We start from the raw sequence: 24,774 nt of genomic DNA, 5'->3' as shown, positions 1-24,774 counted from the left end.
TGCTAAGAATTTTGATTCAGACAGGCTGCCACTGGAAACTGAAGCTGGCAACATTTAACACACGAACGCTCTCGAATGAGGCTAGCTTAGCAGGCATCTTTGAGGAGCTATCAGGCATTGCCTAAGATATTATTACGATATGCTCAAGCGATGCTCAAGAAATGAGCCGCCGCGAGAACGACGACGAAGTTGGTCGGTGCGCTTGGCGCGAGCGAGTGTCAGCCTGGCTGCCTGGCTCCAGTGTAAATAGCCTGTAAATAGCCTCTTCTGTCTGTGTCTTTCCACACGCAACATTCTGGTGGAGGTCAGCGATCCCCGTCCTCACCACGGAACTCAGAACTGGTCGGCACACGGAGCTTGCCACCATGCCTCCCGGTGACGCGCCCACCACTGCAACGACTTCGGCATGTCCCACTGCTCCAATCGTCACGGTCGCCCCACATCGCGACCCCGGTGTGTTCTCTGGCCTGGAGGGCCAGGATGTTGACGACTGGATCAAACTTTATGAACACGCCAGTGCTAATAACAGGTGGGACCCAACGATTATGCTCGCCAATGTCATCTTTTATCTCGGCGGCACCCCACGCGTGTGGCACCAAACGCATGACGACGAGATAACCAGTTGGGATAATTTCAAAGAGAAGCTACGGGAACTGTTCGGCGACCCCATTGGGCGCAAGGCTGCCGCGAGAAAGGCTCTTGCGTCTCGTGTACAGTCATCTACGGAGCCGTACGTTTCCTACATCTTCGACGTCTTAGCTCTATGCCGCAAAGCTGACGATGGTATGTCCGAAGCCGATAAAGTGTCACATATTCTAAAAGGCATCGCCGACGACGCTTTCAATTTGCTTGTTTTCGGCAACGTCTCGACTATCGACGCCATCATCAAAGAATGCCGTCGCCTTGAGCAAGCTAAGAGCCGCCGTATTACACACCACATCACACGGCTACCCAACACTGCTGCTACGTCGATATGTGAGGGTCGACCACGTCAGACCACCACCTCTGACGACGTCACCAGTATTGTTCGCCGCAAACTCGAGGCCACCTGTTCGCCAGCTTTCTCCAAGACGCCTCCCGATCCGCCAACAACCACCATTGCGATGATCCAGGCCGTCGTCCGACAGGAATTTCAGAACATGGGTCTGAACTCTGTGTGTTCCACGTCTCAACCCAACGTTTCCCGGTTCTCTAGCAGCCCTCCTCGTCCTCGGCAGTCTTTTTTCGACCCATCTCGCCGCAACCCGTCCGATTGACGTACCCCTGATGACCGGCCGATCTGCTTCCACTGCTGTCGCATCGGCCACGTCGCTCGTCACTGCCGCAACCGATGGCCACCAACTCCTCGGACATACACCGCCGCTTATTCCCGCACCGTTGGACCTTCCGTTCCCTATACCAGCCGCCATGAATCCACTGCCGCTGATGCTCCTGCTCCGAACCTTCGGTACAGCCGCTCGCCCTCATCTCGACGCCATCAGTCTCGTTCGCCCCAACCCCGTCGCTTCTCTTCGCCGCCTATCGCCTCCCGGATGCAGCCGGAAAACTAGGCACTGCAGCTTCTGGAGGGGAAGCTGCATTATCGACCCTGCCCTCAAATCCTCTGCTCACGTTACCCACGAACCAAAACCTTCTTGACATTGACGTTGACGGCCATCCTGTCACGGCACTCATCGATACAGGAGCACATCTTTCAATTATGAGTGCTGCCTTCCGACGACGACTCAAAAAGCTCCTCACACCAGCGTCGGCCCGCGTCGTACGCGTTGCGGATGGCGGTACTGTGCCTATCATCGGCATGTGTACAGCACGCGTCAGCATCGCCGGCCGCCACACTCCTGTCCTCTTCACCGTAATTGCTCATTGCCCCCACGACCTCATTCTCGGCCTCGATTTTCTCTCCGCACATTCTGCACTTATTGACTGCTCTTCCGGTACCCTTCGCCTTGAGTTGCCGATGCTCGCAGAACCTTCTGACGCACCCCACTGCCGCTTACGTCCCACCGGTTTTCTTCGCCTGCAGCCAAAGTTAATAGCCTACATTGAACTGTTGTCTTTCCCACCAGTTCCTCATGGCGAGTACCTTGTCACTCCTCTGCCCGACATTCCAATAAGGTATGATGTTACAGTGCCTCACAGTATACTTAATATTACTGGGAACCGCACTCGAATGCCTGTCTGTAACTTTGGATTGGCAAAGCAAATTCTACCGCAAGGTATTTGCCTTGCCACCGTTGATTGTCTCGACGGCCAATACGTGGCAGCGTTATCGGCTGATAATTCTCGCGAGCTTAGCAGGCCCCTCGCGCCAGCCTCGGGTGCCGATCCCAATATAAAGAAAATGGTTGCAACGGACCTGTCCTCGGCGAAGGCTGACGAGCTTTGCCAAGTATTATCGTCCTACCGAGATATTTTCGACATCGACGATCGCCCTTTACGCCAGACGCTCGCGGTCAAGCTTCGTATTCTTACTGGCGATGCTACACCTATTCACCGACGACCGTATCGAGTTTCTGCGTCAGAACGCCGAGTAATTCAAAACGAAGTCAACAAAATGCTCGATAAAAACATCATTGAGCCGTCATCGAGTCCCTGGGCGTCACCTGTGGTGTTGGTTAAGAAGAAGGACGGCACGTGGCGCTTCTGTGTAGACTACCGTCATCTGAACGGCATTACAAAGAAAGACGTCTACCCGCTCCCACGTATAGACGACGCCCTTGACTGCCTGCACGGTTCCAGCTATTTCTCGTCTATTGATCTTCGTTCGGGATACTGGCAGATTGCTGTTCACGATATGGACCGCGAAAAAACCGCGTTCATCACACCTGACGGCCTATACCAATTTAAAGTAATGCCGTTTGGATTATGCAACGCCCCTGCCACCTTCGAGCGTATGATGGACTCCTTGCTCCAAGGTTTCAAATGGTCCCCATGCCTCTGCTACCTCGACGACGTCATCGTCTTCTCGCCAACGTTCGACACTCACCTTGAACGTCTCACAACTATACTTGATGTATTTCGAAAGGCGAAACTGCAACTTAACTCGTCCAAATGTCGTTTTGGCCACCGGCAAATTACTCTTCTGGGCCATCTCGTTGATGCTTCCGGAGTACAGCCTGATCCCGACAAAACTCGCGCTGTCAGAGAGTTTCCGGTTCCGAAGAGAGCCGCAGACGTTCGAAGTTTCGTAGGGCTATGCTCGTACTTTCGTCGTTTTATTCAAGATGTTGCGGCAATTGCTAGACCCCTCACTAATCTTTTGAAGAAAGGCGTACAATTCTCGTGGGGTACTGCAGAAGCCGCCGCCTTCTCTCGTCTCGTTACTCTTCTCTCCTCACCACCCATTCTCGCCCACTTCGACCCTGATGACCCTACAGAATTGCGTACAGATGCCAGCGGTCATGGCATAGGTGCCGTCTTAGCCCAGCGTCAGCGTGGCCAGGATCGCGTAATTGCTTATGCGAGCCGCCTCCTCACACCATCGGAGCGCAACTATTCCAATACGGAACGAGAATGCCTTGCTGGGCGGTTGCGAAGTTCCGTCCTTACCTTTACGGTCGCCCTTTTTCCGTAGTAACTGACCATCATGCTCTCTGCTGGCTCTCTTCGCTAAAGGATCCTACAGGTCGGCTTGGTCGCTGGGCTTTGAGGCTACAAGAATTTTCATATTCCGTGGTGTACAAGAGTGGCCGCCTGCACCAAGACGCTGACAGCTTGTCGCGTTATCCTGTTGACGACTCTGACTCCTCTAATATTGCCAGTGCTTCTTGCGTATTCTCTGTATCACAGCTGCTTCATTTCGCCGACGAGCAACGCCGTGACGCCTACATCAGAGCACTCATCGACCGTTTTGAGCACTCTCCGGCCGATGCTACTCTACGCCTCGTCGTCCTCCGCAGCGGTACTCTGTACCGTCGTAACCTTCATCCGGATGGCTCTGAGTTCCTGCTTGTAATACCTAAACACCTCCGCTCCATCGTTATAGAAGAGCTCCACGACGCACCAACGGCAGGACATCTCGGCGTATCTCGAACCTATGACCGTGTACGTTGCCGTTTTTTCTGGCCTGGTCTTGCCCGTTCCGTACGACGTTACGTCGCCGCTTGTGAAGTTTGCCAGCGACGTAAGAAGCCTTCCCAGCTCCCCGCTGGTTACCTGCAGCCGCTCGACATTCCTGCCGAGCCCTTTCATCGTGTCGGCTTAGACCTTCTCGGCCCATTTCCGGAATCTACATCAGGAAACAAGTGGGTTGCAGTCGCGGTGGACTACGCGACCCGCTACGCCGTAACCCGTGCTCTTCCGACCAGTTGCGCAACTGATGTTGCGGACTTCCTCCTACATGATATTATTTTGATGCATGGTGCTCCGCGTCAATTGCTAACAGACCGTGGCCGTACGTTTTTGGCCAAAGTCATCGACGACATTATGCGTGCCTGCTCAATACGTCACAAATTTACCACCTCCTACCACCCCCAAACGAACGGCCTCACTGAGCGCTTGAACCGCACCCTTAAAGACACGCTATCCAAATACGTTTCCGACGACTACCGTGACTGGGACCTGGCTCTACCTTACATTACCTTTGCATATAACTCTTCCCGTCTCGAAACTGCTGGCTTTTCCCCATTCTACCTCTTGTATGGCCGCGAACCAACGCTACCACTGGACACTGTGCTTCCGTCCGCCACAGCTTCAACTAGCGCTTATGCCCGTGATGCAATCGCCCATGCTGACCACGCTCGCCAACTTGCGCGCAGTCGTCTACAAGTGTCTCAAGACAAGCAGAAGCAACGCTACGACCTCCGTCACCGTGATGTCCATTTTGTGCCCGGCAGCCTCGTGTTGCTTTGGTCACCTTCGCGTAAAGTTGGCCTATGTGAAAAACTCCTTTCTTGTTACACAGGCCCATATCGCGTGCTCCGCAAGGTGACCGATGTCACATATGAAATCGTTTTAGCCACGCCCACTACGTCCTCCGCTGTGACAACCAGGGACATCGTCCACGTCGCCCGACTCAAGCCCTACAACTCTCCACGCGCCTTGGATATTTAACAGCACCGTGACGGTACTTTTGCCGCCGGGGGGTAGTATTACGATATGCTAAAGCGATGCTCAAGAAATGAGCCGCCGCGAGAACGACGACGAAGTTGGTCGGTGCGCTTGGCGCGAGCGAGTGTCAGCCTGGCTGCCTGGCTCCAGTGTAAATAGCCTGTAAATAGCCTCTTCTGTCTGTGTCTTTCCACACGCAACAATATTATTAGGCTCAGTAAGGTTAGAACAACTGGGGAGCCTTATACACAGCTGAATAACGGCCAGGCTTCCTGCTACAGAGGTCTTCCTGATAAAAAAGGTCACTGCGTAGGATTTCTCATTTTCAAAAATGTAACTGGCAGCTTTGATGAATTCTACAGCTGTAATGCCAGGGTTGCAGTCATCGTAATAAAGCTAAATATGACATATTGAATAAAGGTACCTCAAACCTATGCTCTAACCTCCAGTACCATTGATTAGCAAATAAAACAGTTTTAAAAAGATGTTGAATTAGCAATGAGAAAGGGGCAAACTGAGTATAGTGTAGTCATCGCCGACTTCACTGCGAAAGCGGAGGAAAAGCACACGGGGTAACAAGCAATTGGCAGCTACAGAATCGATTCAGGAACACTAGAGGAGATTTAGTGGTGAAATTGGTCGAAAGGAAGACTCCAGAGAGTGAAAATCTTCTTGAGGAAGCGCAGTAACAGGAACTGAACCTGGAAAAGCCCTGATGGAGAAACTAGAACTGAAGTAGATTTATATATATCTTGCTGATAACACCATAGTGCAGGATGTAGAAGTATTACATAGGGCAAACGGGCCGTGACCATTGATTTGTGATGTCTATGATTTTCTTAATTTGAAGAGAGAAAGTGCTAAATTAGTCAAATACAAACAGGCCTACCTAGACGTATTAAGGCTAAAAGCACACAAATTCAGGCTGTTACTCGCAAACAAATATGCAGCTTTAGAACAGGAAAATAAAAGCAACACATAGGTGATGAATAAAACGGGAACTAGGTTGATTTCAGAAGCAGCAGTTGCAGTGAAAGTTAAGACATTAAGTCATCGAATAGGTAAGTGGTCTCAAGTAACAAACGACCTATTCAAGGAGCGACAAAGTATGAAAGTGTCTAAGTCAAGTGATCAGATAGGATTCACTGAACTGCGAAAGTTATAAGCAAGAATAAAGTAAGCAATACACCAAATTATAACGTCAGAAATACAGTGGAAGTAGTAAAAATTGCCGCAAGATGAAATCTGTGAGAAGAAAACTTAGTATACTACAGGGCAAGGTCTATTCCCGTAAGGATAAGCAGTGTAATGTCATCAGCAATTCGCGCCGTCGCTCGCGGCGGTATATAAGCAGCTGCGCTTGTTTCTAGGTGGCTTTGGCTCAACTCTTGCAAGATGGGCTGGGTGGGAATCGAACCAGGGTCTCCGGAGTGTGAGACGGAGACGCTACCACTGAGCCACGAGTTTTTTTTTTTTTCTTTATTCACAAAATGACATACATACATAAAAGCCGCATTTGTTCTTACGACAGATTGTTTCTCGTTTTGACTGAGCCACGAGTACGATGCTTCAAAGCGGTACAAAAGCGCCTCTAGTGAATGCGGTGTTGCCTTAGAAACGAGCTGTTTCTAAGGCTCAGGCGTGCGTCGCTTGCTCAGGCGCACATTTCGTTGCCGCGGCGAACGCTGCGTTGCTCGACGCTCACCGCGTCCAATGCGGGGCGCGTAGTCGCTGCACCGTAGCCCATTGTCTTACACCCCTTGGCGGGTCTACGGGAACGCTGTCGCGTTCCACTCTTGAAGGCGAAGCAGAGTAACGCATGAGTTGTTTCTTGGTCGAGCCGAACCAAATATAGCGAAGCAACAGCAGTTCACCAGGCTAAACAGTGGTTCAACAACTAAAATAAAGGCTAGTATGCTTCGCATCCTGGGCTTAACCTTAGCTAAGCCACAGCCATTTTTTAACAAGTTTTTCTGAAGAAAAACTGCCGCTCAGTGCGCGACATAGTTCACGCATGCTCGGAACACTACAGTCATGGTCCATTCACGAGAACGCACTGTATGGTTCTAATGCACAGTTCACTGAGCACACAGATAAAAAAACGTTAAAGGAAAACACTAATTAAAAGAAAGTATAACAAGTGAAAAATAAATGGTAGCGTCAAAGGCTGTCATAATACCCTATTGAAGAAAAAAAAACAATAAAGTCCAAGGTCACCATGTCCGAGGTCACAAGTCCGAGAAAAGCCATAAGCGAAGCATCGGCTCCTTTAGGTGACCCTTTCCCAGATCAAGCGGACTAGACATCTATCTTCTCGTTTAGAATACATTGGCCCGTCTGTGGCCATAACGCTCCAGGCATTGATGTCTCTGCATGGTGTCGACCAAGTCACTGCCTGCGTTCTAAGGTAGTTACCGTTGTAATGTGTGGTTGCAGCATCAGTGCCAATGGTCGAACCACACACGAGTGCATGAGAACACAAAGGATGTTCTGGAACCTTAAAGCCATAAGTTGATGTGGTACACTGGCCTGAGCCCTCCCAAGTGCGCATAGGGTCACAACCGGTCGCCTTTGTTGGATTCAAGGAACGCAGTAAGGACAACTCAATACTTTTTATGGAAACCAAACCTGGTTCCTCAGGAGCCCTGATATCTTCAGGTTCATCTTGACACTGGCGCAAACACTCCGACGTACTATATTTAGCCTGTAGGAGGTGCTCAGATCTAACTTTAGTTTTCTCAACCATGCTTATGCATGGTAGCTCTGAACCTTGTACAAACGAGTCATCGCCTGCACTGGGCCCACGCACCACTGGTTGAGGTACGAAAGCAATCTGCTTCTTGTCTTGTGATCTAACATCAGTATTTTTGCCTGCAATGGCATGATCACAAGTTGTCTCTCCTTGAGACACTTTTTTCTCGCCAAGGCCTGACGCCATGTCGGAGGGAACCCTCGGGTCGCCCCTGCACTGCTGTGCTGCATCCTCAACAATGGACCTCGTCCCTTCGGAGCAAGCATCCGCGAGTGCCTTGATGCGAACGCGCACCCTGCGAAGCTCTTCCTCCAGGCGTTCCCTCTCAGCTGCCTGTTCTGCCACTCGCCTGTCGCACTCCCTCCGAGCTTTCCCGCACATTAACAACCATCTCTCTTGCACCCGCCTGTGCAAGTCTGCCCCATGCAAACCCACTCGCTGGGCCACGGTGGCTAAGTCAAACAAACTAATTTCTGGCTGTTTCTTGGCCAAAAATGCGCCCTCAGCCTCTGCGACTTTAAGCCATAGTTGTAAATTTCTGTCCCGAAAGGCAAGCTCCTCCTTCCAAGCCTCGCGTTCGGCTGCGCGCTCTTCTCGCGCCCGCGCTTCCTGCTCATCTAAACATTCCCTCATCTCCGTACCTTCTAGCCCCATGCGTTCGGCTAACGCTAACAAGTCTCGTGTGCTATCCATAGTTCTAGCCGTTAGAAAAAAAAATCCAAACGAACGGCTTTGTCCTGTCGCGGACGCCAATTTGTGATGCCCAAATATGGGGACAAAGGTTCGTGCACTCAGAGGTTTTAATGGTTTTCTTAGGCGGAGCCTCCGAGAACCCAATTGAGGACAAAGCCGTTGGTTTGAAAAACAAACACAAAACTTTTAATGGAGCTAAAAAAGCTTAAGATAAATAGCAGAAAATAGAAAACATAAAAGAAACACTCAAATAGACATCACGGCAGCAAGACACACATTTGGTGCTAGTATGAAGCTAACTAGTGCGCGAGTCCGGGCTTGCCACGACGGCAGAGACACATAAGTCTCGACGCGGCGACGCGGCGACAAGCTGACGAAAGGAGTTGCGCCGGTCTCATCGAAGGTCGTGGTGTAAGTTGGATGACCGGGCGACCGGAGCGCCCTTGCTCTGGCTTGAAGATAGAAGCAGACGGCGTTCTAGCCGGGCAGCTGGGTGTAGAGCTCGGGCCCGTAGCCCGACTGCTCTCGTGCTGCCCACGGGCACAGAAGCTCACCGGCTTTGAGCAGCTGGCGGCACGCTCGGGTAGACGGGCGACGCACAGGAACGGGCTGGCAGGAGGCCCCGGTCGGGTGAAGTCCTAGTGGCTCGGGTCCGGAACCCGACGGCCCGTCTTCAACTGCCAGTCAGGTGGTTGACCTCCTCATGACGTCGCTTCCTGGAACTCTCCCGGCGTCTACCCTGCGTCTGCCCCCTTCTACCAGCGCACCACGCTTTTTCTTCTATCTGGTCGATTAGGCATTCTCCGATTGGCTGCCTGACGCCCCGTGGTTTTTCCTAATTGGTTGGCTTTTCTTCTTTTAGTTGCTTTTCTTGCGCCGCGCGTTCACGTGCCGGACGCTCTTCGGCGTCGTCGTTTTCCTCCTTCCAGCACGGAATTAGCCTCGGCGCGCGCACTCCTTGTCGTCTGCTCCTGTCCGTCCCGATCACTGCACCATGTCGCGCACCACACATCACAGTCCTCCTCAAAAGCATTGCAGAAACAGCGGCACTTCTACTTCTACTAACGCGCGAGTCTATAGGGGATGTAGACAGATCTGTAGATAGGAGGGAGGAGAAGAGACAGTTCTCATACAAGGTGTAGGGGAGGAAGTTGACGTGAGAAGGCAAGGAAACCCTATTACTATACGACAGCGGTTGCGGGGAACTGGATAAGCCAAGGTAGTCAAGGTTCAAAGCACGGTACAGTGCGCTCCTGCTATTTCTGAAAAATAAACACCATCCAAATATGTCAAGCGGACAAATTACGCAGGGGGTGCTGAAGCAGCACCGCAATAATTAAAGTGCACCGCAGGGTCCGGGCGACACAACGGAAGCGGTGGACCATCAAATCAACACTTCGGTGCCCGCCGCAGTAGCTTTTCGGCCATAGCGTTGCTAGAGGTTGCCATTTCGATCCCTACCGCTCCAGCAGCATTCTTACCGGGGGAAATAGAAAAGTAAACGTGCACTTAGATATTACGACAAAGAAAAGTGCATGACGATGTCAACATTAATACGGAGTCCACCACTACGGCGTGTCTTATAATCCGATTGTGGTTTTGTCACATACAGCCCCAAAATCCACTTCAAGTTTAATCCTTCTACCATGATGCGACGTGCCATGCGAGGCAATGACAATGCTCAACCCTCTCAGAGGTTATGAAAAATGGCGCGCAAGAACGCCTCCAGTAAACACCTCTTTCTGAGTGTTCTGCGCACTACAAAGACAAACAGCAGTAGCGCTCGTAAGGTAACGTTCAACATCAACTCACTACTCTCCTGTTAGCCTAAGCGTTGATGAAACTAAGCTTTCACCATCAACATCACCGCTAATTATCTTTAGTCAAACCAATCAGCGCGGGAAGCTTCGCTTAGGTCGACTGGCAAAGCGCGTGCGACCTGCATAATTTTTTCCATGCCTTCTCCCACATCAGAGCCGAGAAACACCGTCATGGCCCTCTCCCATAGCTTCGACTAACGTTCGCATGGCTGTGTTTTCTCCAAGCTTTTTCCCAAACTGGAGGCGAGAAACCCGATTATGGCTCTCTCCCTTTGCGTCTACTAGTCTTTGCAATGCGGTGTTTTTCCGTCGAGCTTATCTACGAGTGGAACCCGCGACCTTTGGCGTTAGTGCGAAGTTAATTAGGGCACAGTAATTAATGCGGAGTGAAACAGGGCACACAAACAGGTCACCTTTGGTGAAAGTCGCATCCTTAATCTTTGGCGGGAGCCGAACCCACAACCTTTGATGTTAATTAGGGCAGAGTTACAGGTAATTAAGATAACGTCAAATAAGGCACTCCAGCCTAAATCTTTGACGTAAAAAGTAAGTGATAAGAAGTAACAGTATATTCGAATGAGAATGTTAAGTAATTTAATGAATGTCACTTTAGCGGGCAGGCTTTCGCCTTCGCCCTCTTTGGCTATGCTGCAGTGACTTAATTTTCCTCCATGTTTTCGCCCACACCGGAGCCGGGACACACATTCAAGGCTCTGCCCCTTTCCCTTGGCGGTGTTTCTTTTGTGCCTTCTCCCACGCCAGAGCCGTGAAATGCCGTCATGGATCTCCCCTTTTATCTCGACTGGCGTTTTTATGGCAATGTACTTTCCACGCCTTCTCGCACACCGCAGCCGAGGAACTCCGTCAAACTAGGCTCTTTCCTTTTGCCTCGACTTAATTCAACTAGCGTCCGCATGGCGCAGTTTTTTTTATGTCTTCTCCCGCACAGGAGACGAAAAAAAAAACAAAGCCTTTGCTTGGACTAGCGTCCAGGAGGCGTTTCTTCTTTCATGCCTTCTCCTATATTGGAGCCGAGAAATCCTATCATGGCTCTCTCTTACTGCGTCGACTAGCGTTCGCATGGCGGCGTTTCTAACGTGATAGCGTTAAGGGCGCCGTCTCGCAGAAAATCCGGCGTCGGCATTCGGCATCCCGCGTCCGGAATCAAGCGTCGGCCGTCACTCCGGCAAAAATAATTTCAACCATAATTCCCAACTACGCATACCCAACCACTCTTCTACCACCAAAGTCCCTAATAGCTTGCCTTTCATTCTTTAGAAGGTTATTCCTCGGAATTTTGAGAACGGGAGCCCACAAACAAATGTAGTGGTAAAAACACGGACAACGCATACCTGTTATGTTATCTCTTCTCAGAAAGAACTATTAAAAGTGCGAAACAATAGCATGACATCGACCCACGCAAGAGGCCGCGTTTCTGCCAGGAAGCTTGTCTTCGTGCATAGCGTTCACCGCCAGCGTTTCCCCGTAAACGTTACGCTTATGTAAGCTGCAGTTGCCGGGAAACATGAGAAGCAGTCAGGGGTGTTTTAATGCTGTCGCGTTCCACTCTTAAAGGCAATGCTTAAGCTTCCTCCACATTTTATGCGCAAAAATGCGCGCTAGTGCTGTTAAAGTGGTTAATGAACACCCTCCGTGCTAGTTACCACAGGATACAAAGGCAACTTGTGTGCGTGAGTTTCTATTTCTTCCGGGCCAGAAACGGGAGGCAGCTGTGTGTCGCGGTTAGAACTTCAGTGGAACTTGCAGCGTTTATGCGCCAGTAAAATCTATAAACACTGCGGTACACAAGCTATATTCAGCGACGCAGTGTTAGCTTGAGACCCAGGCGACGAATGTTTGCTTTGCAGCAATGAATGCGTTCTTCCGGAATTGTTTCCGTGCCTTCTTCTATACTAGAGCCGAGAAGCCCCGTCAAGCCTCTCTTCCTTAACCTCGACTAGCTTCCGCAAGACGCCGTTTCTTTAGTGCCTTCTGCCGCACTGTAGCCCACAAACCCCGTCAAGGTTGCCTCCCTTTCCCTCGACTGACGTCCGCAAGGTGGCGTCTTTTCCGCGCCTTCTCCCGCGCAGTCGTTGAGCGACCCCGTATCTTGGTAACTTAGCACACATAGTCATGTAAGCCGTATCTTGGTATGCACAGTCAAACTGAAGCTGTGCAACGTGAAGCAGGACAGGGTGAAGCTTTAGCAACACACACTCGGGCTGTTTGCAATGGCAATGATAGTACACCGATAATGCGACGAAGCACGAGGATCAGAAAACCAGTTGGGCAGTTCTGACCACGAATGCCTGCTTAAGTATTGTATGTTTGTATCTTTTGTTTGGGGAGGAATGTAAGAGATGGTCATAAGAGCACGCACTGGCACAGTGATGCTATTTGTTACTAACAGTTGGCACATTCGGCATGTTACGTGATCATGATGTTATATAATGTAGCATCCGTACAAATGTGAGCGAGGTAGTTTCCCTTCCGCTGCTCCCTGCGTCCTCGCTATTAGAAGGGCTTCATATAACCTCTACTTACACTTTGTCTACGAGAGTACGTGGGAGCGACAGAATGCTGGCTCGCACGCACACACACTGCATGCACACACAAATACGCATGCCCACATAGGCTTTTACAAATGTGTTCACATGCATAGCCATGCACGAACGCACATAGTTCACATCCATACGCGTTTCAAAACCCCCACGCATGCACGCACGCATATACTAGCACAGCGAGCGACGGAACATATTTTGGTAGGCATGCCTTGTCGAATAATTCACCCCACTATTATTTTTAATGGTGTTTATTATTTTACAATGTAGCCTTGAGAGACAGGAATACTGGGATGTGGATGAGCGAGCAGACGGGAGTGCTCGATATTGTAGTTCACATTAGGAAGTGTAGCTGGGCATGTCATGCAAGAGTTGGGGCACATTACCTTTGGTCTGTAAGGGTTAGAGAATTGGTGCCCCATGAAGAGAAACTCAATCCCGGGCAGCATCACTTTCGCGCAATGATTACGCCATTAAATTAAATTGTATATATATTTTCCTCTTTTTTAGGCCTCTTTCTCCTCGGTTTTGCGTCTTCTGGACCACTCTTTATTTGCGTTGGCTACTTGATGGCGGAATTAACGACGACCACAACTTGTGCAGTCCTGTGCATTATCATGCTGTTCTTCACAGGTAAGAAGCAACCCATTTTCAGGTCACTGGTTGTATTTATCGAGAGAGCACCAGGAGCCTCAACAATCCCGTGACTTACAGGTTTAACCTTATAACAGAGTCAACACGTGCTTTGGCGCAGAAAGGGATAGAAGGCTATCGTTCTGCAGCGGCTTCTCAATAGCATCAACGTAATTTTAACCGCTAACTGGAAATAACTGCTAGAACACCTGTTGCGTGTCATTACATATCAAAGTGGAATGTACGATCACACTGGAGCCAGTTTATAAACACGTTGCAGCTACAGAGAAAAAAACATTCAACAAGAGCGGACACACTGCCAAAACTAGCACTAAGGAACACGTCGCGGTCTAGCGTTCACATCTTCCGGTAGCTGACGCGAAAATCTAAAAGAAAAGAATGTGCAATTAAGGTAGCACACAGTTATATTTTCTCATTCTCCCGCTAAATCCAGAAAGTGTTGCGCTTAGAGTAATTTCTATATTGTTACTTATTTTTCCTTGCGTTACCTAACGGCAAGCTATTGACACTCCAGACGCACCAGATGCATGCGCCAAACACGTCACCAAAGCGAGCGACGCCCGATGCGTTTGTGAGCGTCCGGCCGTTCGGCGTCCTGTTTTTTTTTTTTTTTTGTTCTTTTTTTTTTTTTGTAGCTCTGGAGTCGTATTCTGAAACGATCCACTTCGGCGATACTATCGCGCCGGCGATATTTCGCCGTCAGGTTCCGAGGTGATACTATCGCTGATGCTATCGCCGAAGTGTATCGCTCCAGAATATGCCCCCTAGTTGCTTAGGCTGTCGGCGAATTTAACGCCCATGCAACCACTTCGAGACGGCACTCTACTACTTCAAAGAGAAAAAATTTGTTTGTCAGTTTGGGCTGCATTCCGAGCTATTTTGGCTTAGAGCACACTGGCCGTATTGGTTGATCTGTCACAGTCAGCCAAGAACAGCCAGGGCTCTGGGGCGAATTTAGTTGGGCGTGTACTGAATCATGCTAGTACATATTTGTGACGCTTGCAATGACCCCCAACATTATTGTACCTTATTTCGCTATTTTGGGGTGCTTTTTGAGCATGCTTGCCGCGCCAGCCGCTGTGACGCAATTAGCTGAAAACAAGTCGGTCGCCGTGACGACCTGTCTATACAGCAGTACAGCATGTACTGAATGTTACCGGGGCAAGATTGTGACGCTTTATATGCTCCTACCCCCTCTGCAACGCTTACCTTTTTTTTTGGTACTGACTCTTATTGAAACCTCGACCACCGATTGTCAGGAGTTATAACACCTTAGTATGTTGCTCCTGCCGGCAAAGCGCGCAAACAATAACACCGAAGAGCTCAAAAACAAGGAGCTTACACCTCGAAAATCCTGCTTTCCGAACGACTGGACACACATTCTGCAGCCACGCATTTGTCTTCGGCAAAAGGCATTCTGTGAGCGTCTGGTGGGGAGTCAGTGTTGTGGTCACCTCTGTGTGCGTGGCGTACTATCTCGTCGGCTCAGGCCAAGTTGTGTCGAAAACCTGCAGTGGGCCATGTATTTGTGGTTTTAAAGAAAAAGAAATAAGGCTCGGGATGTCATCATCATATTTTATGTGTGGCATTGTTTGGGATGCGTCAGGTTTTTTTCTATGCCATGTTTGTAAAAGCGAACAGATTTTGTGCGTAAAGTCGCCCATTCACCACTTTCACGTTTCACCTGTGTACGCAGTTTCCTGGCACCAAAAACGACACATGCTTGCAACTTACTTTTTTCGTGATACCATAAGGCGGAGCTTCGTTCAGAAACTACAGCTGCTCACCTGCTGCCACAACAACGACACACGCACAAAACGACTAGAATGAGCATTTATGTAGAGCGAAGTTTAATTTCCTTGTTTCACAAGGTGTCTTGCGTCTACTTTAACAGATTGTACGTTGTACGGAGGGCAGCTTCGATCGCTTTGGGGGCTCGTAAAGGTCACTCGCAACTGAATTGAAACCTAACTGAATTTTAAAAGAACGATCACGAACTGAGACAGCGCGAGGTTGCGCAGCAGAAGCAAAAACAAACGCCACGCCGAACAGCGCGGCTGGCGTAAAACGTACGAGCGAGGGCCCAAACTGCATGCGCCCGAAATCGAAACCAGAAATGTGGTCCAGTTGTTCACATCAGCCGCTTGGTGCGCTACAGTCAATTAGACCGCTGGGCTCCATGGAAGTGTCCCTTGTTGTTGAATTCCACTCTCAATGCTGTATCGGCAAACTGGCACATTCTAGAGTCTGAGTCAAGACACTTTGGAAGAGTAGGTTAAATTTCCAAAGAACGCAGGTCACTTGCTCAGGCTTGAATTTTCCCTGATCGTACTTGCGACTTCAAAGCCCCTAAAAGAAACAAAGGAGTATTTCCAGTTTTGTGCAGGAGGAATCGCTTGGGGCCGACAACGGCGTTCAAGCCTAGGCTAAAATATCATTGCCTTGATCACCGCCAGAAGATTCATTCGGTCAATCTCTCGAGCGAGCTGATCCCTGCCGCATACATAAAGGACCAAACCCCTGTACGAGAAAAGCAGGCCAGTATGCGCAACGTCTGGGATCTTGAAAAGAGTTTGCAAGAAACAGAAAAACGTTGGCTCAAAGTGAAGAAAAAAATTGTGCTCCAATCCACGCTGTCAACCTGTCAACCACATGATCCGATCGATGAGTGTCATCTAGCGTTGAGATGGGTCGTGCCTAGGCTAAGCATGACAAACTTCTGCACTTTGACCTTGCTGTTCCCGTTGCCACTCGTCTCGTTCCCGCTGCTCTAGGGTAGTCCTGGCTATAAATGACCTTTCCACAGCGCTATCATGACAGAAATGATATCAGTTGTTAGCCGGTTCCTGTTTTACGTATGAAAGTACAGTGACGTAATCCGCTGCGTCATAACCTACACTCTCGGGACAGTTCAAGGTGTCGTTCCTCGTGGAGCCTAATCCGATTGTGACCGTGCGGTCGTTCAGGAACGAGCACACGTAGTTGTAAAATCATGTTCCGCAGTTCACCACTTCCACTCCCTCCAGAATATTGTCGGGAGAGATGGTGTTGAAGGCCTTTTTTATATCCAATTCAAATGCACATTTCTCCTCCGGACCTCTGCTGGGGCGCAGGCTTCGTAGTTTAGTACTAGAAAAACGCCCTACGCCGACACGCGGGGTCTAAAACCGAACATGTTGGAGAGGAGCATGTTGTTTAGTTCTATGTTGCTCGAGAGCCGGACCTGCACAACGTTCTCAAAGAGTTTCCTTGCGCACGTTGTTAGGAAGATGGGTCGAAAGTTGTTGATGTTACGGAACTTGCCCAGTTTCGGATTGAGAATAATTTTGGCTACTTCCATTCTTTTGGAAGGATGCCGTCCTCTGTCCAGACCATGTGTTTAAAAAATTAGGTCAAGCTCTTCAGCGTGCCGTCACTTAGATTGCAAATCATTGTGTTCGTCAACTGATCTACCCCTGGGCCGTGTTTTTCCTCAAGGAATGTGCTGCTGCATGAAGCTCGTCAAAGGTAGTGGGAGCATCCAGTTCCGTTTGATCCAGACCTTCGTAAACGGGTTTTGTGTATAGCCCGTATGGAAGAGTTCCTATGAATCTCTGTTTAATGTTGTCTATCACGTCGGCTTCACGACTCTAAAACTCGTTTTCCAGCACCTTGAGTGTGCGATTCGTGAGTGTTCTTGTTCCTCCCGAGTAGATTATACTTCGAAGAATGTGCCATGTTTGCATTGCAGTCAACGTGCCCCAAAGCGAGCCGCTGAACTGATGCCACTTGCTGGGCGTATTCGTTAACTTCCTGTCCAAGCTGAGCTATCCCTATCCTGAGTTTGCGATAAAGCTTCTCCCTTTTTCATTTTTTTTTTGTGAGGCCTCTTCGGGCTTCCTAGAGATGAGATGCAAGAGGTGACAGTCCATGACTGCAGCCTCCATTGCCGTTTCGATCGTTTTTGTGACCTCAGCGTGAATCACTCTGATCCGCTCGGCCCATTCCCCCATGTCTGTTGTGCTGCCGACAGTTTTCTGTTCTTCACTAAATTTGCTCCATTCCAATAGCCTTGCCTTCCCCATAGCTCTTCGCATCCTGGCTGCATCAATAGGCTTAAGATATAGTGATCGCTGTTTAGGTTTTTACCTTGGTTCGTCCATCGCGTCTCACATTCGTTGTTCGTGAACGTGACGTCGGAGGAAGTGTCCTTGAGCACGCTGTTCCCGATTCGCGTTGGGAGATCCCATTGAGTTAGCTGGAAAATTCCATAGCGCTCTACGACGTCTCCTAATAAGATGTCTTGGGATTGTCTCAACTGTAGCTACAGTTTGGGTGTTGTCCGTTAAAATCACCTAACAATATTAATTTGACCCTACAAAGAACGAGTCGCATCGCGGGGGCCACCACGTTTTCGAAATCCGCGTGTTTTTCTCTTCACCCAGAGTCACGCAGACAATGCCAACTCAGTGTTGCTCCTCTCCTGATCACTGCTCAGGTGACGTGCTTCGAGCATTCGTGCCGTTTCAAACGCTCTGAGCTCTTCGTGATCATCGTTCTTACTCCGCACGTCTCTTACACATGAGAATGTGGAAGGGTCGCTTTTAATAAACTCTTTTCAAAAGTGTTACTGAAGAAGTTACGTCTAGCTTGCCTCATCATAGTGCTCAAAACCAGCAAAATACTAGGTTTTAGCTTCCTCAGTCGTATTATTTTGAGCTTACAGGGAGTTATCTCACTGGTAATCGATGGATTTGCATGCCATGGTTGCTTAGTGGCTTTGGTGTGGCACTGCTAAACACAAGGTGGGAGAATCAAATCCCGGCCACGTCGGCCGCATTTCGATGGGGGCGAAATGCAATATACGCACGCGTACTTAGATATTGGTGTATTACTTCCTTGTTTCAGTAACCGAACAGTTCAAGATAACTGGTATTTGTTCAAAAACAAGTTAATGACACTGGTTAGTCAACATGTTCCGTTAATTAGAATAACAAATGATAAGCGCAAACCGTGGTGCACCAATTCACTTAACAAACTGAGAAATAAGAAGCGATCGTACGTGGCCGCAAAACGTGCGCGCATTCCAATATGTTGGAAAAAATACAGCGACTTCTTGAAAAGCTACTGCTCTAAGTACGCGCTGCCCGAGATGAGTACCTTTAGCATGAGTTGCCATCCCTGCTCACAACTAACACAAAAAAAAATTGGGCAATCAGTGTGTCCTGAGCGACGGGACAGCAACGCCATCTTTCATGATAACGACCACATTCCAATTGCGGACCATGACTGTCCAAACAGGTTAAAGTCATTCTTTTCATCAGTATACACTATAGAAGACGATTCAAACGTGCCTGACGTAGCTGATCTTGACTACCCTTTTTTTTTTTGCAGCCCATCGACATTACTGTCGACGGCATCGCATTCATTATAAATGACCTGAAAGTGTCCCCATCAGCAGGCATTGACGACATAAACTCAAAGATACTAAAAAACACGATATCAGTCTCGAGTAAACTATTATCTCATATATTCCGGCAATCGCTATCGACAGGAATGCTTCCCCAAGATTGGAAAATTGCAAAGCTGATTCCCATCTTTAGGTTTGGCAATATAAACTCACCGCTAAACTACAGACCCATTTCACTTCCATCTGCTGTAAGATGCGAGAGCATATCATCACCTCCCACATTTACAACTAGTCAGAGAATTATAAGTTTTTCTTCGCGAACCAACAACAGGAAGGGCTTGTCGTACGACACGCAACTACCTGAGTTCACGACTGAATTACATTTTAATCTGGACAAAAACCTGCAAGCTGACTGCATGTTTTTCGATTTTTCAAAAGCCTTTGATCGCCTAGCTGACTGCCGACTAATTTCTAAATTGTGTTCTTTATCCTTAGATTCACTAACGCTATCTTGGATTCGGAACTTTCTTATCTATAGGCAGCAGTTCACCGTGGTTAATTATTTTTCCTCCCCGCTCTCTTACGTTTTCTATGGTGTGCCACACGGCAGTGTCCTCGGTCCACTACTTTCCCTGCTGTATATTAACGGCTTACCGAATAACATATCTTCTCGTGTGCAGACATTTGCTGACGAGTGTATAATTTACCGATAAATTACTTGTACTGATGACCACGTACAAATTCAAAATGATTTTGACGTCATTAGCAATTGGTGTACCACCTGGCTAATGTCGCTTAATCCAGATAAATGTAAAGTAATGTCTTTCACTCGCAAACATTTCCTTTCCAACTTTTCATACTATATTAACAATCCTGTGTCTGTAGTTACTTCCTTCAAATACCTAGGCGTAACCCTGACATCAAACCTTTCCTGGAATACACATACCAACATCTACGGAAATGCCTCCCGATCCTTGGGATACTTACGGCGGAACCTCTGCAACACGCCGACAAATGTCCGGAAATTAGCCTATGTTACATTTTTTCGCCCTAAACTTAAATTTGCTTCTTCAATATGGTCCTGTCATTACATTTATTTAACCACTATGCTAGAATAAGTCCAGAATAGAGCTGCTCGTTTCATCTCTCAAAATTACAACTGCAGCGAAAGTATAACGCAAATCAAAAACAATTTATGGATTCCTTCTTTGAACACCCGTCGGGATGTGTGCACTTTTATTGCTGTTTCACAAGTAGGTTCATGGACCAAGGCCATCACCAATAGCTCTGCAAGTCTCCATTTACCTCTCGACGATTGCATAATCATCTTTCTTTCATGCACGTCTATGGTAAACAGACGCTTTTAACTCTTCTGCACTTCCACTTACTATCCGCTTGTGCAACGACCTTCCCGATACCCTGGTAGCTGAAGCTAACAAAGATTCCGTCACAACGTAAACATTCATTTCTCACTTTCAAAAAACTTCTTGTCTGCGTTGCTTCTTGTATGCCTTCTTTTTCCTTTTTTTTCTGAGAATTTTAGAATTTGTGTACATTTCACTCTTCGTTGTATTATTATTAACAAAGCGCTTTATGTACTGTATAATTGTATGTTCTTTATACTATGTAAAATTTTTGAAGCTTCCCTTACCCAATGCCCGTTATTTGGGCCTGTAAGGTGTTTTCAATAAATATAGATGCACGTTAAAGAACCACAAGTGGTGAAAATTATTTCGGCATCCCCCACTAAGGCGTGCCATATAATCAGATCGTGGTTCTGGCACATAAAACGCCATAATTTAATTTTAATCTATCGATTTGAACGACGTGTGCCCTTTTCTATTGTATAATATTTTCTACACAGTTTGTGACGGTATTACAAAACATCTGCTGCGCGTTTTTATTAGTATACACGGGATCGCAAATGTTTGTATCAAAGTAGCCTATTATTGCCGCATCATCTGCTTGATCGTAACTCTTTCTAGCCATCAAAAGCTCTGCCCCACATAAAAAAAATTATCTGTGATTCCGGTCTCAATCGTCACATGTGCGCCGCTGAAGATTTGACTCATGAACATAAGGTCGAGAGTCAAGTTCCCTCTTTTGTTCACTTTCACTACTTGTTCGAGGTTAAGGGAAAAATTAATGTCAAGGATCAAGTGTTAAGAAGCAGAACACTCGTAGCGGAGGTTTCATCGAGCATGTGGCGAATGAAAGTCACCTGTGCTTACAAATTCATACTACAATTGAGTCATATAATCATTTTACAATCAGCACATCGATAAACTGTGACAAGAAAAAATGTTCTTCCCGACACCACTCTCAGGAACAACCTCTCGTGATTGTGGATTTCGTTGAGAACGTCTACTTTTTTTTTTTCGTTTTTTTCAATGACTGCTACACCAGCACCACGAGAGCCTGTTTCTTCTATACAAGTGATAAGCTGGTGAAACTCTTTCGTGATCGAGAACTGACTGGATCAACCGGGTTTGATTGATTACGCAAAAATAAGGTGTATTAGCAGCAGAAGACATTAAAATCTATTTTGTTAATTTTAGATGCTGCGAGCGTTCAGAGACAACATACGTAACTTGCGAAGCTTTGATTGTTAGGTAAAAGATTATCTTCGATTTCGGCACTTCTTTTCGAGCGTTCAATGGCACAAAGGAAAGACGCTAGCGCCAAGTTAAAAATAGAGGTGCTCAGGACGGATCGATGTGGCACTCCAGAACAGACCGCCCACAGGGAGATTACAGCATTTCCCATTCTTACGCGAAAATAGCTCCATGCGAGAAAGGCTAAGATGAAACGACTGAGGCACCCCGTGAACCCAAAGTCATTGAGAGAGCACTCAATAACTGTGTGGGGTCAGCCATCAAGAACGCTTTCTACGCCGAGAAGCACAACAGACGCTTTGCCAGAGACTCTGTCATCCTCCAGAGACGATATGAAGTCCGCGATGGACTCAGCCGCATACCGCTGAAAGCAGAGCCCCGTCTGCTGCTCAGGGAAGAAGCAGAGAGTTCGTGAGAGCCACACGAAGCGCCTCAATGCTAAGGCTCCAACACCTTGCAGGCCACTGAAGTGAGGGAGACGGGCCTGTAGGAGGTGAGTTCCTTGACTGACTTTCTCGGCTTCAAGACCAGTACAACGACAGCCATAAGCCATGGTAATGGTGGACAACGAAACCACCTGGTGGCATTAAAGTATTCCAGCAGTCGGTCCTGCTACATGCGAGCCAGCTTCCGTGGCCTCTGAAAAGTAATGCCGTCCAACCCCACTGTGTTACCTCGCAGTGCACGGCCCATAACCAATAAGGGCTCGCCAGGAGTGTTCTGCTGGCCACAGAGGGCTGCAGTCGGCTCCGTCGGGAAGGAAATGTAGGCCTCAGAGGTAGCAGGAAGCTCTGGTTTAGAGTTCCCCCCGGTGCAATGGTGAAACAGTCGTCCAGGACCAGTAGCATTAGACGCCCGCATGTCGTTCTACCATGTTAGTCTAGACAATCCGCATGGTGAGGCGATGGCCATGATAGGCTGGCGTATCGTGGGACCTTGCAGGAGGTACCGCAGAGGTTTCCACGCCCTGGAACCATGACCAGCACCCCAGGTGACTGAGCGGACACTCTGCCGACACCATCGGTCGGCCTGGCATCGTTCGGCAGTGTCTATCCGCCGTAAAGCACTCCAATGCTCTGGCCATATGGACTGCAGGGCAGGCGTTCTCCATGGCGTCATGGGGTACCTAGAGTACGCAGCCGTCGGTTCAGTAGGTGCTGGGCGAGTTGCATGGTTGCCCGTGCGGTGACCGCCGCTGAGCTCTCCTGAATCGTCCTAAGGAAGTCCCTGCTGGAATTGCTGTAGAGAATACGCGGGGAGGTATCAAGCGCACGAGGGCGTCAGTGAGATTGGAAAGTGATCGGACGTGTAAGGGTCAGGAGCCGTGGTCTGTGGGTAAAAACAGCGTTCTGAATAATGTCGGAGGTCAATGGCTGTGCTCACGCTGCGGGTAGCCAGGCGCATGTAAGGGTCCTCCGCTGTGCTGAGGATGATAAGCCTGGCCTGAAGTGTAGCAGCTAGCAAATGGTTGCCACGGACGTGGCAGCTGCGGCTACTCCAAGCTGTGGGATGTGACAGAATCGCCGCAGTGGATGGTCTCCTTTCCCAGATGGGCAGACAGTGGCAGCAGGCAAGGACCGTCACAGGTGCAGCAGTGGTGCACATAGATGCTCGCCGCAGTAGTGTCCCTTGATCGGAGCTGCACGGTCAGTGCACAGCCCTCCATTGATCCGCCGGTCAGGTCTGCCATCGGGATTTCTGCGTGAGGGATGGAGCAGCACATATAGACCGCAAACCCTGGGGCAGTTTGCGGATGGGTAGCGTGAAGGCAGGTTGCCTGGCAGTAGCGACTTTGGTCACCACCGAATGATGGAAGGTATTCGAGTGTGTCATGCATGAAGCCGTAATCTTGGTGCTTGACAAAGTGCGTCCTTGCATACGAAGGGCGTACATTCAGTTGCACTTTTCAGTTTAAGATCCTTATTCTTTCAATACAATGAACAGGTAAGAGACAACATACAGACGAGGGTTCCAATGTGAAAAACTGCAACACTGTTACGTCTTTCCTGAAGCACCGAACATTCGAGATCCGTGGTGGCAAAAGAGAGCCGAGAACATTAACTATCAATGGACGCAATGCTCCGGGCTCAATTTTATCGCCTTTTTTCTTTAACCTAGTGATGCGATGGCTGCTTGCGTGTTTGCGACAGGTTCATGACATGCTATTCACCATATATGCAGACGACGTGACATCTTCGATTGAATCTAGCGGCCCTCTCAGGAAAACAGAAAAAGCAACTAAGGCGACGCACAATGCGCTCTATAGATTGGCAGATTATCTGAACGAAACAGGCATGCAGCCACCTCCAGACAAGAGAAGGTACACCCTCCCGTGTAAGACAGTGTAAGAAAGGCAAAACGTTGAGTTGTACCCTGCTGACCGGAAACATGAAAAAGCTGCGGAACGCCTTGTCGAGATACTCTGCAGTCGAATTCATGAGCGCGGCCGGTCGGCTACCGAGCTCAAACAAATGGAGCCTACGTGTAAGAAACTCCTTCAACTCGCGAAAGGCATATCGCCTGACACCTGTACTGCTCGCATTTTGTCGTCGCAGTGCTTAGGTTTAAGGCCTGTTACGGCGTCGTATGATTTTACCTCGCCAGAGCACAATATAACAAGCTGCAAATTATGTACTGGGAGTATCGTTGAGTGATCAACCGTCTTTGCCGCCACGAGCGAATGGAATACCTCCATCGGTACGCGGGTTTTCCTCTCAGGGACATCATCTTAGAAACAAGGAGGGACATGATCGCAGTCGCCGCTACACAGTCTCCGGAGAACAGTTCTAAGAGTTATATCGATAACATTTGTTGGACAACATGCAAGTGCTTCCTGTTCTCGCTGCTTTAGATGGCGTGCAGATTCGAGTCACAAAACTTGTCGCCCACTGGCAGACGAAAAAGTATCCCGGTGCTTATAGAGCAAACTAGCAGAAGGGGCTGACACAAAGCAAATTCAGAGATACGGCGTGGGATTCTGCTACATCCCAAGCAGCGTTGTATACCGTTAGTGGCGAGCAGCGAGATGTCTGCATTTACAACATCATCAAGAACCAACCATTAGGGCACTTCAACTGCAAGCCATCTTAACTCCCATCAAGAGGCTGACAACAATGGCAGGGAAAACTCCGGAAGACCACATATGCATAGTTCACAATCTTCACCGACTCCTTGGACGCCCTAAAGGTACTGACAGAGACACCCAGAGTCGTACGTGGTCGCATGATATAAGGCCACGTGC

The 24,774-nt window shown here is 48.8% G+C and overlaps 1 protein-coding gene across 1 annotated transcript in view; it reads left to right on the top strand.

The window, feature by feature from the left end:
• Nucleotides 1-24,774, top strand: part of LOC129381618 (phospholipid-transporting ATPase ABCA3-like) — a 70,098-nt gene that overhangs the window by 6,001 nt on the left and 39,323 nt on the right. The window lies entirely within an intron of this gene.

This window comes from Dermacentor andersoni, chromosome 11 (assembly GCF_023375885.2).
Source record: "Dermacentor andersoni chromosome 11, qqDerAnde1_hic_scaffold, whole genome shotgun sequence".
NCBI lineage: Eukaryota > Metazoa > Arthropoda > Arachnida > Ixodida > Ixodidae > Dermacentor > Dermacentor andersoni.
This window is presented reverse-complemented; position numbering and strand designations above follow the sequence as displayed.